The sequence below is a fragment of the Mustela nivalis genome (assembly GCF_964662115.1).
Source record: "Mustela nivalis genome assembly, chromosome: 16".
NCBI lineage: Eukaryota > Metazoa > Chordata > Mammalia > Carnivora > Mustelidae > Mustela > Mustela nivalis.
In genome coordinates this window covers 7,952,884-7,963,634 of record NC_139035.1, presented here as the reverse complement: position 1 = coordinate 7,963,634, position 10,751 = coordinate 7,952,884, and the positions used below count along the sequence as shown (strand labels likewise).

The 10,751-nt window shown below is 42.6% G+C and overlaps 1 long non-coding RNA gene across 1 annotated transcript in view; it reads right to left on the bottom strand.

Annotated features, from left to right (window-relative positions):
- Positions 1–2,323: 2,323 nt before the first annotated feature.
- LOC309849561 overlaps positions 2,324–10,751 on the bottom strand; it is a 16,185-nt gene continuing 7,757 nt past the window's right edge. Inside the window, exon 3 of the long non-coding RNA XR_014303756.1 lies at positions 2,324–2,442. This is a non-coding gene — a long non-coding RNA (uncharacterized lncRNA). The remainder of the gene's footprint in view (positions 2,443–10,751) is intronic.

Genomic DNA, 10,751 nt, shown 5'->3' with positions numbered 1-10,751 from the left:
AGTTACCACACTACCCTCCCTTAAATTGGTTAAACTGTGGATCTCTTCGCTTCTGTTTTCCTAGAGACCGTAGAGAAGGTTAAATGTCAACACACACAACTTCCTCAACTCTTTCCTCCAAACCTGCATGTTCCCACCGTTCCTCCCTTCCTTGATTCCTACACTCTGGACTTGGAAGAAGACCTGTCGTCAGTTTCTCTACCTGACTCTTGACCATCCCTCTTCTCATGTCTTCCAAAGCTCTGCACCATCACTCATACCTTCTCTCTCCTGGTTCCTGAAACTGGTCCCTTCTATGGCCTCTTTGCCTTTAGCAAGTAAACCTGGTTGGGTCTCCATCTACCAGAATCTTGCTTTTTTTCTTTTTTTTTTTTTCCTGACCAAATTTCTTGCAAAGTACTGCTGTTCTCTGTCCTTATTAACTCTTCATTCTCTTCTCAACTTACAATCTTGAAACAGCTAACTGCCAAATCTTTAAAAACAAAAACAAAACAAAAATAACTTTATTTCAGATGGTATCTTTATTTTATTTAAATTCAATGAATTCATACAGTGTATGATTAGTTTCAGAGGTAGAGGCCAATTGCCTATAATACCCGGGGCCCATCACATCATGGGCCCTCCTTAATGCCCATCACCCAGTTACCCCCTCCTCCCAACCACCTCCCCTTCAGCAACCCTCAGTTTATTTCTTATAGTTAAGAGTCTCCTAGGATTTTTCACCCTTCTCATTTTATCTTATTTTATTTATCCTTCTCTTCCCCTAACGACCCTCTGTCTCGTTTCTGAAATTCCACATGGGAGTGAAATCGTCTGAAAATTGTCTTCCTCCCGTTGACTTCTCTCACTCAGCGTGATACTCTCTAGTTCCATCCATGTCAAATGGTATCTTACTTCAGTGCTTGGAGGTGCCACATTCACATGTAAGGACAAACACAAATTAAAAATAAGAGGTTTAACTCTTCCTGTTGGAAATAAGAGACTTCTTCGAAAAAAATTTACTGGGGCACCTGGGTGGCTCAGTCGGTTAAGTGTCTGCCTTCTGCTCAGGTCAGGCTCCTAGGGTTCTGAGATCGAGCCCCACACCAGGCTCCCCACTGAGCTTTTCCCTCTCCCTCTGCCTTCCTCCTGCTCGTGCTCCCTCTCTCTCTTTCTCAAATAAAAAAAATTAAAAAAAAGAAAACTTAATAATAAATTTTTCTCCTCTCTGAGATGCATTTATAAATCCGTCTGAAGACTTCACATTCCTTTTGTCAGCTCTGTTCCCCAAAAATGTCTTTTCAAGGACACGGGAACCATCTCTCCTGGATAGAAACATCAAGGGAGAGAGCACCGCTCCCTCCTAGTTTCTGTGGGAGGTGAAGAGCCTACCTTGGGGGACAGTGGGTGCCTTGCTCCAAACTTCAAAATACCTCCTGCTATGAAGAAATGAAAAGGTTATTTTCCTTTGCAAAGAGCCAATCAGCTAACACAGCTGGGCTAAGTACAGCTGGGATGAACCGCGTGTGACAGTGGAGCCGTCGGCTGTCTTACTTGAGGAGTAGTTATTGCTTATCTTAAGCACATGATGTAACAGGCCGTACCTCCCTGGCTGTATACGAGAGTGAGGTTTCTGTCCGTCTTGGCGATCTCCGAGCAGACTGCCAGTAAGGTGCCTCACATTCTGGCTTGGCTCTTCCTCAACAAAAACCCATTTTCTTTCTCTACTGCCTTTGAGAAGAGGAATTCTGGGTTGGGAAAGATTCTGTATTTAATTCTATTTGATCAGCACATACTCATGAGGGCTTGCTGTAGCTGACATGTCCCTTCGGCTCTGTGACATTATTCCGTCTTGTGTTTCGTCCTGGATCTCTGGCACACCTTCGTCACTCGCCCTGTCTTCCATTCCTCAGCCCATCCCTTCAACACGGTGTCCTCCCAAGGTCTCCTTCCTTCTTCTTCTTCTTTTTTTAAAGATTCTATTTATTTATTTGACAGAGAGAGAGATCACAAGTAGGCAGAGAGGCAGGCAGAGAGAGGAAGGGAAGCAGGCTCCCTGCCGAGCAGAGAGCCCGATGCAGGGCTTGATCTCAGGACCCAGAGACCATGACCTGAGCTGAAGGTAGAGGCTTAACCCACTGAGCCACCCAGGCACCCCAGTCTCCTTCCTTCTTAATCTACGCCATTTCAGCCATGCAGCCTCTGTGCTGATGAGAGCCAATTTCTTTAAATACCTAGTCCTGAAAGGAGACTTGAAGACTTGAATTTTCAATCATCGTGAAGCCCCTTTGCTCGTTAGCACATCCCATACCACATGGCAGAATGGTGGAGTGGATGGAGGAAATGTTGGTTTATTCTAAGAAAATCTTTGTTCTTATACCCGAGCAGAGTCGTGGTTCAAACAGTTAGCTCTGTGACCATGGAAAAGTTCTTTCTAACCAGTCTGAGCCTCATTTTCTCCATCTGACAAATGAAAATAATAAGAACAGTGTTAGTATGAGTATTACAAGAGGTAATGTACATACAGAACTGGCACACAATAGGCACTTAATAAATTGTAATTGTCATTATTATTTGTTTGAAAACAAAATAGCTTCCCTCTTCCCAATGTAGGTAGTTGTCCTTTTGCTTTGCTTTGCTTTGCTTTGCTTTGCTTTGCTTTGCTTTCTTTCTTTCTTTCTTTCTTTCTTTCTTGTCTTGGCAAATAGTAGCATCCTTTTAATCTCTGAAGCCATGACGCTTGTTGACATCAAACAAATCATCAAACAAATCATTAACTCTACCTTCTAAGTATCTTTCAAATCTGCTATGCCCTCCAGCTTTCCTGTCTCTGTCCTTTATAATCTCTTGCTTAGATGATGAGTTTTTCTCCTAGTCTCTATGCTATCCCTCCTCCAGCTCATTCTCCATATTCATCACAGAGCTGATGAGTGTTGTTGCTAAATAATGTAATCAGAGTGTTCTTTCTGAAATAAAAATTTGTCTCTATTAGAAATCCCGTAACAGTTATCCTTCTCTGCAAGATAAAATCTTCACTCTTTGTTCTGCACACCAGGTCCCTCTGGAGTCTTCTCTGCTACTCTGAACTCCTGCCCTGCGCCAACCTTCCTAGGACATCTGCTGTCCCCTGCCCACATGCTGTGTCATGCTCTGAGCCTTGGTGTTTGTCCTCTCTGCTGAGAATCCCCTTCTCCGCACTGCTCTCTTGCCCAGAGAGCTGCCCCACATTTTGCCAGCTTTGCTCAGACACCATCTCCACCTGCTTCCGATCATCCAGGCAGGGCATCTGTATGGGTTTTCTATCATGACCATAATAAATGATCACAAACTTCGTGGCTTAATGCAATGCAAATTCAGTGTCTTATGGCGCTGGAGGTCACAAGTCAGAGAAAGTCTCACTGAGCTAAAAGCAAGTTGTTGGCAGGCTGGATTCTTTCTGGAGGCCCTGGGGGAGAATCTGTTTCTTGACTCTGTCAGCTTCTAGAGGCTACCAACACCCCTTGCCACGTGGCTCCCCTCCTCCCTCTGCAAAGCCCGTCAGGGACCAACTCAAAATTTTCCTCTGACCCTGAACTTCCTCTTCCCTTCTCCCTCTTTAGAGGACCACTGTGCTTAGATCAGACCTGCTCAGACAACCCAAGATCATCTCCCTACTTGAAGGTCAGCTGACTAGCAAACGTTATTACATCTGGGACTTTAATTTTCTTTCACCATGTGACCTTATACATTCACAGATTCTGGGGATTAGGACACCGACATGGTTCGGTGGGCGGGGGGGGGGCATTTTTCTGTGTCTTTCAGGGTCCTTGATGCTTCGTGGCACTTTGCACCAACCCACCTACAGTGTTTAATCACATGGTGTGGTGGTCCTGCGGAGGAGTCTGGGGAGGGTGAGAACGAGAATTTCAGGGACTTAACTGCCTTTTATGAAAATGTCGAAGTGATTTAACTTCTCTCTGCATCCGTTTCCCTGAAATTAGATGATAACAATAATATTTATGAAATGTATCTATACTATAGAGTTGTTACGAGGATTGAATTACATCTCCTAACACCCACAGGTCACTTTGTAGAGGGCTTGGAAGGGACTAGTTGCTAAATAAATGTAATATTGTTCTATACGATCATATAGCCATAAAGAAATCTGACACCTAGTGAAGTCTGAAGGGTATGATTGCATTCCCTTGTCTTCCCTCCTTCTCAGTTTGATCTGTTTTGATCAGACAAGAAGGGATAGAAGAGTGGAAAGGAGGAAGAAAATGTTCCATATGCATTCTGGAATCCAGATACAAGAAGCAGCTACCTCCTAGATGAGCTGTCCGTGGGACTGGCAGGAGACAGTGCAACCCCACGGGGCTGTCTGACTAAAGTTGAGACGGAGCCCTGCAAATGGGCCTTAATGGGCTGCCAGTGGGGATGGCCGGAGGACCTGGGCAGGAGAATAAACCTAAATAAAATGAGGAGAAAGGGCCCAGTCTTCAGAGTTCCCAGAATGTCACCAACATCCAAACATGGCTGGGTTCCCTATTTCAAAGTGAACTTAGGTTTCTTTGGTGATGGGCAAGGGAGAAACACTCAGTGTGCCTTCAGTAGCCCCAGAACAAGTGCAAAGACAGGAATTTGATTAACCAAGTGGGCTATGCTGGCCAGTTGGTCTCAGAACTTTCATTTAGAGCTTTCAGGGTAAGTCTTTGGCAGGGAAGCAAGGTCGTCTCAGAAAGAATGTCTGCCCTATTTTTGCTGGACTTAGAGAATTTCTTAGTAGAGTCGGGTCAGTTTTTGATTTGAAGGCAAAGCCCTTTGCCCTTCTGACACTTCCAAGTTCCATGGAGATGGTGTGCAGTTGCCTAGGAAAATAACTGCAGCTCAAAGAAATATTAAAATCTGCCTGAGCAAACGAACTAACTGTAATATCTTCCAGAAGTCAAAATATCTTCTAAAAAAAATTTCCTGTCCATGTGCGTGTGCGTGTGTGTGTGTGTGTGTGTGTGTTTGTAGGCTGGAGAGGAGGGTTGTGCTTTTTATCCTCTCAAAGGGAAATATTTGTTCCCTTTTTCTATGGATGATTTAGAAGAGATTCAAGCATGCAGGATGAAATTTATGAAATCAAATGACAAAGCAGGTTGATTCTGTCCTGAGCAGAAACCCCTCTGTGGTTGATCCATGGCAGCTACCAGCAATTCTCAGAATGTTCTTTGTGAAATCAGGTGCTTCACTGAGAAGGAGATATTTTTTATAGTCCAGGTGACTGCAGGGGCCCCTGGGTGGCTGGGTTGGTTAAGCATCTGACTCTTGACTTTGGCTCAGGTCATGATCTCAGGGTCATGAGATCAAACCCAACATCAGATTCTGGACTGTGCATGGAACGTTCCTAAGATTCTCTCTCTCTCTCCCTCTGCCCCCCACCTCTCTCTCTAAAAAAAAAAAGAAAGAAAGAAAGAATCCAGGTGACTGTCTTTTGAAAGTTTCTATCAGCGTTCTGAGCCCAAACAGGGGAATTTGATTCATCTTTGAGACAGACGTCCTTTAAAAAAAAAAAAGTATAAATTCTGTTTAGCATTGTATGCTGATTGTACTTACTTTCTTGGTTATACATAGTAGAAGCCAAGTCTTGTCAGCAACAGGAAAAAAGGAATTAGAAAAAGTTAGCTAGCTCAAGTATCTAGCTCTTGGAATTAATAGAAAAGTTGGAGAATCAAGGTTGAAAATGCATATCTAAGAACTAAGGAAAATTAAAGTAGTTGACACCACAGACAGGTCACGATGCAAGGACACTGACACCACCAGAGGGCCTGGGCACTGCCTGCTGCCCCCACTGCTCTGGACAGTAGTCTCTAGAGGTTGCCTCTCTTACTGCCCGAGTAAGGTCTGATAATGCTGCCTTGTCATTTGCTTCTGATTCCAAGTTCTGGCAAAGATATTCTGTAACTTACCAAGCTTAGAGCATAAGCCCAAGTGCCTGCCTATGCCCTGTCTTGCTCCAAGACTTCCACAATGGTGGGTTTCCTAAACATAAATGGGTTTCAGATCCTGGGAAATCAAGATAACAACATCTAGCCAACCACCTAAACAAAGAACGTCAGATATTAAGTATCTACCAAATACAGATTTTTTCCCTCCGCGTTTGTTTTACTCTACACTGTTCCCAGTGACCATGTAATTTATAGTCCAAACTGGGGCCACTTTGAGAGTGAAAGCTGGTGCTGGGACAACAGGTGTAAATGAGGACTGTCCGGGGCAAACCACCATAAACAATCCCCCTACCTATATCTGAAAAATTATGACTTGCCTTTGAGGGCTGTGTCTTTGTCTTACCTAAGAATTTGCTTCTGGGGGCAACAACATACTGAAATCTAACAACAGGGTTGTAAAGGTCTGATATTTTCTTTAACTCAAGGTGAGGGAAAAAACCCTTGATGAGGAATGGAATTGGATTTGATGCAGCTTTATATCACTGGGAGTTCAAAAAGTAGAAATATTGCAGACTCTCCAGCCTTCGGACATCTACCATGCATTTTTGTGATCGAGTTGTCTGGACCTCTGGGCTGTGGGCTTGGAAGTACCCTGACTAATATGGAAGTCTCGTTCGTCAAAGTTCCTGAAACAGCAAAAGAGGAAAGCTTTGGAAGGAAAAGGGAAGGACCTTTTCCTCTCGATAAAGTGAAATGTCTCAAGGCATTTATACCTCCAAGATGAAAAGACATTTGGAAATTCCTGTTAGTGGGTGTGGGCATGGTGAGAATGAGACCTACTGCTGGGAGCTAGAAGGCAAGGTGAGGTCAGGTTTTATTAGGATGAACCTGAGTACAGGGTTTGTTTTTTTTTTTTTAAGATTTTATTTGTTTATTTGACAGAGAGAGGGAAGCAGGCTCCCCACTGAGCAGAGAGCCCAACGCGGGGCTCAATCCCAGGACCCTGAGATCATGACCCGAGCCGAAGCCAGAGGCCAAACTCACTGAGCCACCCAGGTGCCCCAGTGAGTACAGTTTTTTTTTATATCCTTACCACGCTTGCGTGTTACAGCACTTTTCAAATCTGTGGTTTGGTATCTTTCACTTATTTTGGAAAATCTCCTTTTTTGAGAAATAGTCACAAATGTACAGGAAGTTGCAGTAACACTACAAAGACCTTTTTTTGGAGCCTTGTAGGGTAACTGCTGATAAGATATTCTATGACCCTTGGAGAGTTTGGTATGCATTTCCCGCAAAAAAGACATTCTGCAAAACCACAGTGCAACCACCAAGCCCAGGGGAAGACCTTCAGTTTACTACCTATCATCTGATCTTCAGATTCCATTCAAGTTTTATCAACAGTGCCAGCAATGTCCCCATAAAGATGAGGGATTATGCATAAAAATTCCATGTCTCTTCAAGCAGCCTACGACAACTTCCTGTCCATTCGGGTTTTTTCTTGGATTTCATGACCTTGATACTTTGATTACTGGCATTGTTTTGTAGACTGTCCTTGGTTTGGCTTTATCTAATGTTCCCTCATTGTTAGACTCACGTTCTGAACCTTTGACAAGAATGTCACGGAAGCAATGCTTTCTTTTCTCATTGGATCCTGTTGGTTGGCTCATGATTTTGACTTGCTGTCTTCAGGATGACTAGAGCAGTTTGGACTGAAGTAGTTCTTCCAGTTTCTCACCCATTAAGCTGTGTTTTTCCCTTTTGTAGTTAATTTGTAATTTGTGGGCAGCTATCTTTTTTTTTTTTAAGATTTTGTTTGTTTATTTGACAGGGAGCAATCACAAGTAAGCAGAGGCAGGCAGAGAGAGAGGAGGAAGCAGGCTTCCCGCTGAGCAGAGAGCCCAATGCAGGGCTTGATCCCAGGACCCTGAGATCATGACCTGTTCTGAAGGCAGAGGCTTTAACCCACTGAGCCACCCAGGCACCCCTGCGGGCAGCTATATTCAGGCTATGTAAATATCTCACCCCCCCCCATCTCAATTATTTTCAGTTATTATTTATATTACTATAGTGTCACAAACCTGTATTTTATTCAGTGGCTCTTAACCTGTGCCGCCATTAACAATGACCCCCTCGGTGAGTCCGATCCCTGACGGAGAGGTCATAGGATTCCCTTGCAATATTTCTATACCATTAGGCAGAACTTATTCCAAGGGCTTTGCCTAACTACAAGGGATCCTAGAAAATTAGCTTTTTATTCCAGGTGTCTGGTGCCCAGCTAAGATCAGGGTTCTGTTAGCAAGAAACATGGAGAGAGTGGATATTGGCATCAACCAGCAGCCTTTGCCACTGTGGCTTAGGACAGAAAAATTCTTCTGAGGGTTTCTTGGTCTATTGTGGAGCATGATTTCTCAGTGACATTCATGCAGATAGGAGATATGTATATCAATCACAACTTTAAGGCACTCTATCCAAAGCTTTTTTTAAATAGTTATACATTTTTTTCAAATAAACAGTATCCCATGAGTACTTGAAGGACTGGATAAGAGGTAAGGAAGTGTAATGGATCTGCTTTGTAACATTTGGGAAAGTCACTTGAAATGTCTGCGTGGTTGTCTATTGATAATGAAGGAATGCCTTTATAAGGAGGTATTATTAAGTGTAGAAAATGAATAAAAGAACTCCTGTCATTATTGAAGTATGTTCTCATGGATAAAAATAGCTCATTTTCCTCATCTTTTAAATCGCTCAATAATGCTTACCTCCCAGAATTACTGTGGGAATTAAATGTGACGGCATATAAAACGTGCTCAGTACAATGTCTGGCATGTATTATGTGCCCAATAAATGGTATTTATTAATTTTATAAGAATACTATTTTTATTATTAGAGGGGACCTGTACATGTGTCTGTCAAGGAATAGAGTGGTATCAAAAGGGAGATTATTTTTGAAACTCTCTCTGGGATAACTTTGAGGCTTTGGTTATTTACATTATCAGTCACTATGCCAATAAAAATTCACCAAAACAAAACTTTACAAAATAACTTTGTTGAAAACATATGGTTCCACTGTATTACTGGTTTTCCTGTCAGCTCAGTTGCCTTGGAGCCGACGTGACTTGTACCTCTCTATAGCACTTCCCTTGATTACCTGATTATACATTTGACCCTGGGGAGAACATCATTTATTATCTACAAGGAACACTGAGAGAAACAATGCTATAAAAGTTGATTTTTAAAATGAGTTAAAACCAGGTAAAAAAGGACCTCATGTTCTAGCATTTTTTAATGCCCTGGTCTTTCCCACTGCTATGTGTACATCATCAGAATTCTGGAGTTCATACAAGTCTATAAATCAGAATGATTCCTTTCTGTCTCAATTGCATTGTGGTTTAGATGAGATAAATCCAGTTGAACTAGAACAATAAGATTATAAGAATAGCATTGCTCCTTTGGATGTTTCCTCAGTACTTGGGATTCAACAACCTGAAAAGAATTTCAAAACTAAAAATATCATATGAATAAAAATGGAGAGTATATATTATTAAGGTATTTCAATCCCCATGAAATTTATATACATATTAACCATACACAATCAGAGATGTAATGCAGAAAGCAAAGGCTAAGGTGGTAATTCTAACAGCACATGGCATAAAAATATTATATTACACCTGGCCTGGAAAGTAATATATAGTATATAAGAAAATTCATCTAAAAAGTATCCTTGGGTGAACAAGCCCTAACACTTACAGAAAAGCTCCATATAATTGTAGGAGTGAAGAAAAGAAGAAAAAAAGTTTAGTTCTTCAAAGAACTAAGGAAATTTGGGGACAAATGTTGCTACTAAATGAAGAAAAGACAATATGACCTTACAATCCAGTTAAGGTGGGATGTTTTTCTAGGGGTGCCTGGGTGGCTTAGAGGGTTTAGCTTTTGCCTTCAGCTCAGGTCATGATCTCAGGGTCCTGGGATGGAGCCCCACATAGGACTCCCTGCTCAGCGGGGAGTCTGCTTCTCCCACTGCCCCGCCCAAATCCCCCACCCCCGCTACTGCTCATGCTCTCTCTTGCACAAGCTCTCTCTCTCTCTTTCTCAATTAAAATAAATAAAAACTTTTTAAAAAGAGAGAGAGATGGAATGTTATTCTAATGAAAGTAGCAAATCAACAGAAATCATCCAATCTTGACATCTGTCCCTTGATAGGGTTTTGGGACACAGGTGACTCATTGACACTATTTCTATGTAAAGGAATTCCTGTCTTCTCTGCTCTTCCCCAGTCCTCTCTGGGCCACACTACCCCATCCCACCCCGCAATAAACAGAAAGAAAGAAAAGGAGTTAAGAAAGGAAGCAAGAGAGGAAGGGAGATACATACCAAAAATTCTTTTTTTTTTTTTTTTTTAAGATTTTATTTATTTATTTGATAGAGATGACAAGTAGGCAGAGAGGCAGGCAGAGAGACAGGAGGGAGCAGGCTCTCCAAGGAGCAGAGAGCCCGATGCGGGGCTCGATCCCAGGACCCTGGGATCATGACCTGAGCCGAAGGCAGAGGCTTTAACCCACTGAGCCACCCAGGCGCCCCGTACCAAAAATTCTAAAAGGTTATTTTCTTCAAGGCAGGAGAAGAAAATCCTTTGTCCCATCCATCTGGGACAGTTGTAAAGTCCTCAGTGACATTCCAAGGGAAGGGTGACATTGCTGATAGTGATTTTTGAAATGCAGACACAGTTTTACTCAGTTTTATTACTATTTCTAAATTCTCCAGAGACACTGCCCTCTTGCTTCCACGGGAGCTAATCACGCTCCACTCTGCCGTTGGTACGTCACTGGAGGACCTTTGGGCTTCAATAAAACAAGTCATTTT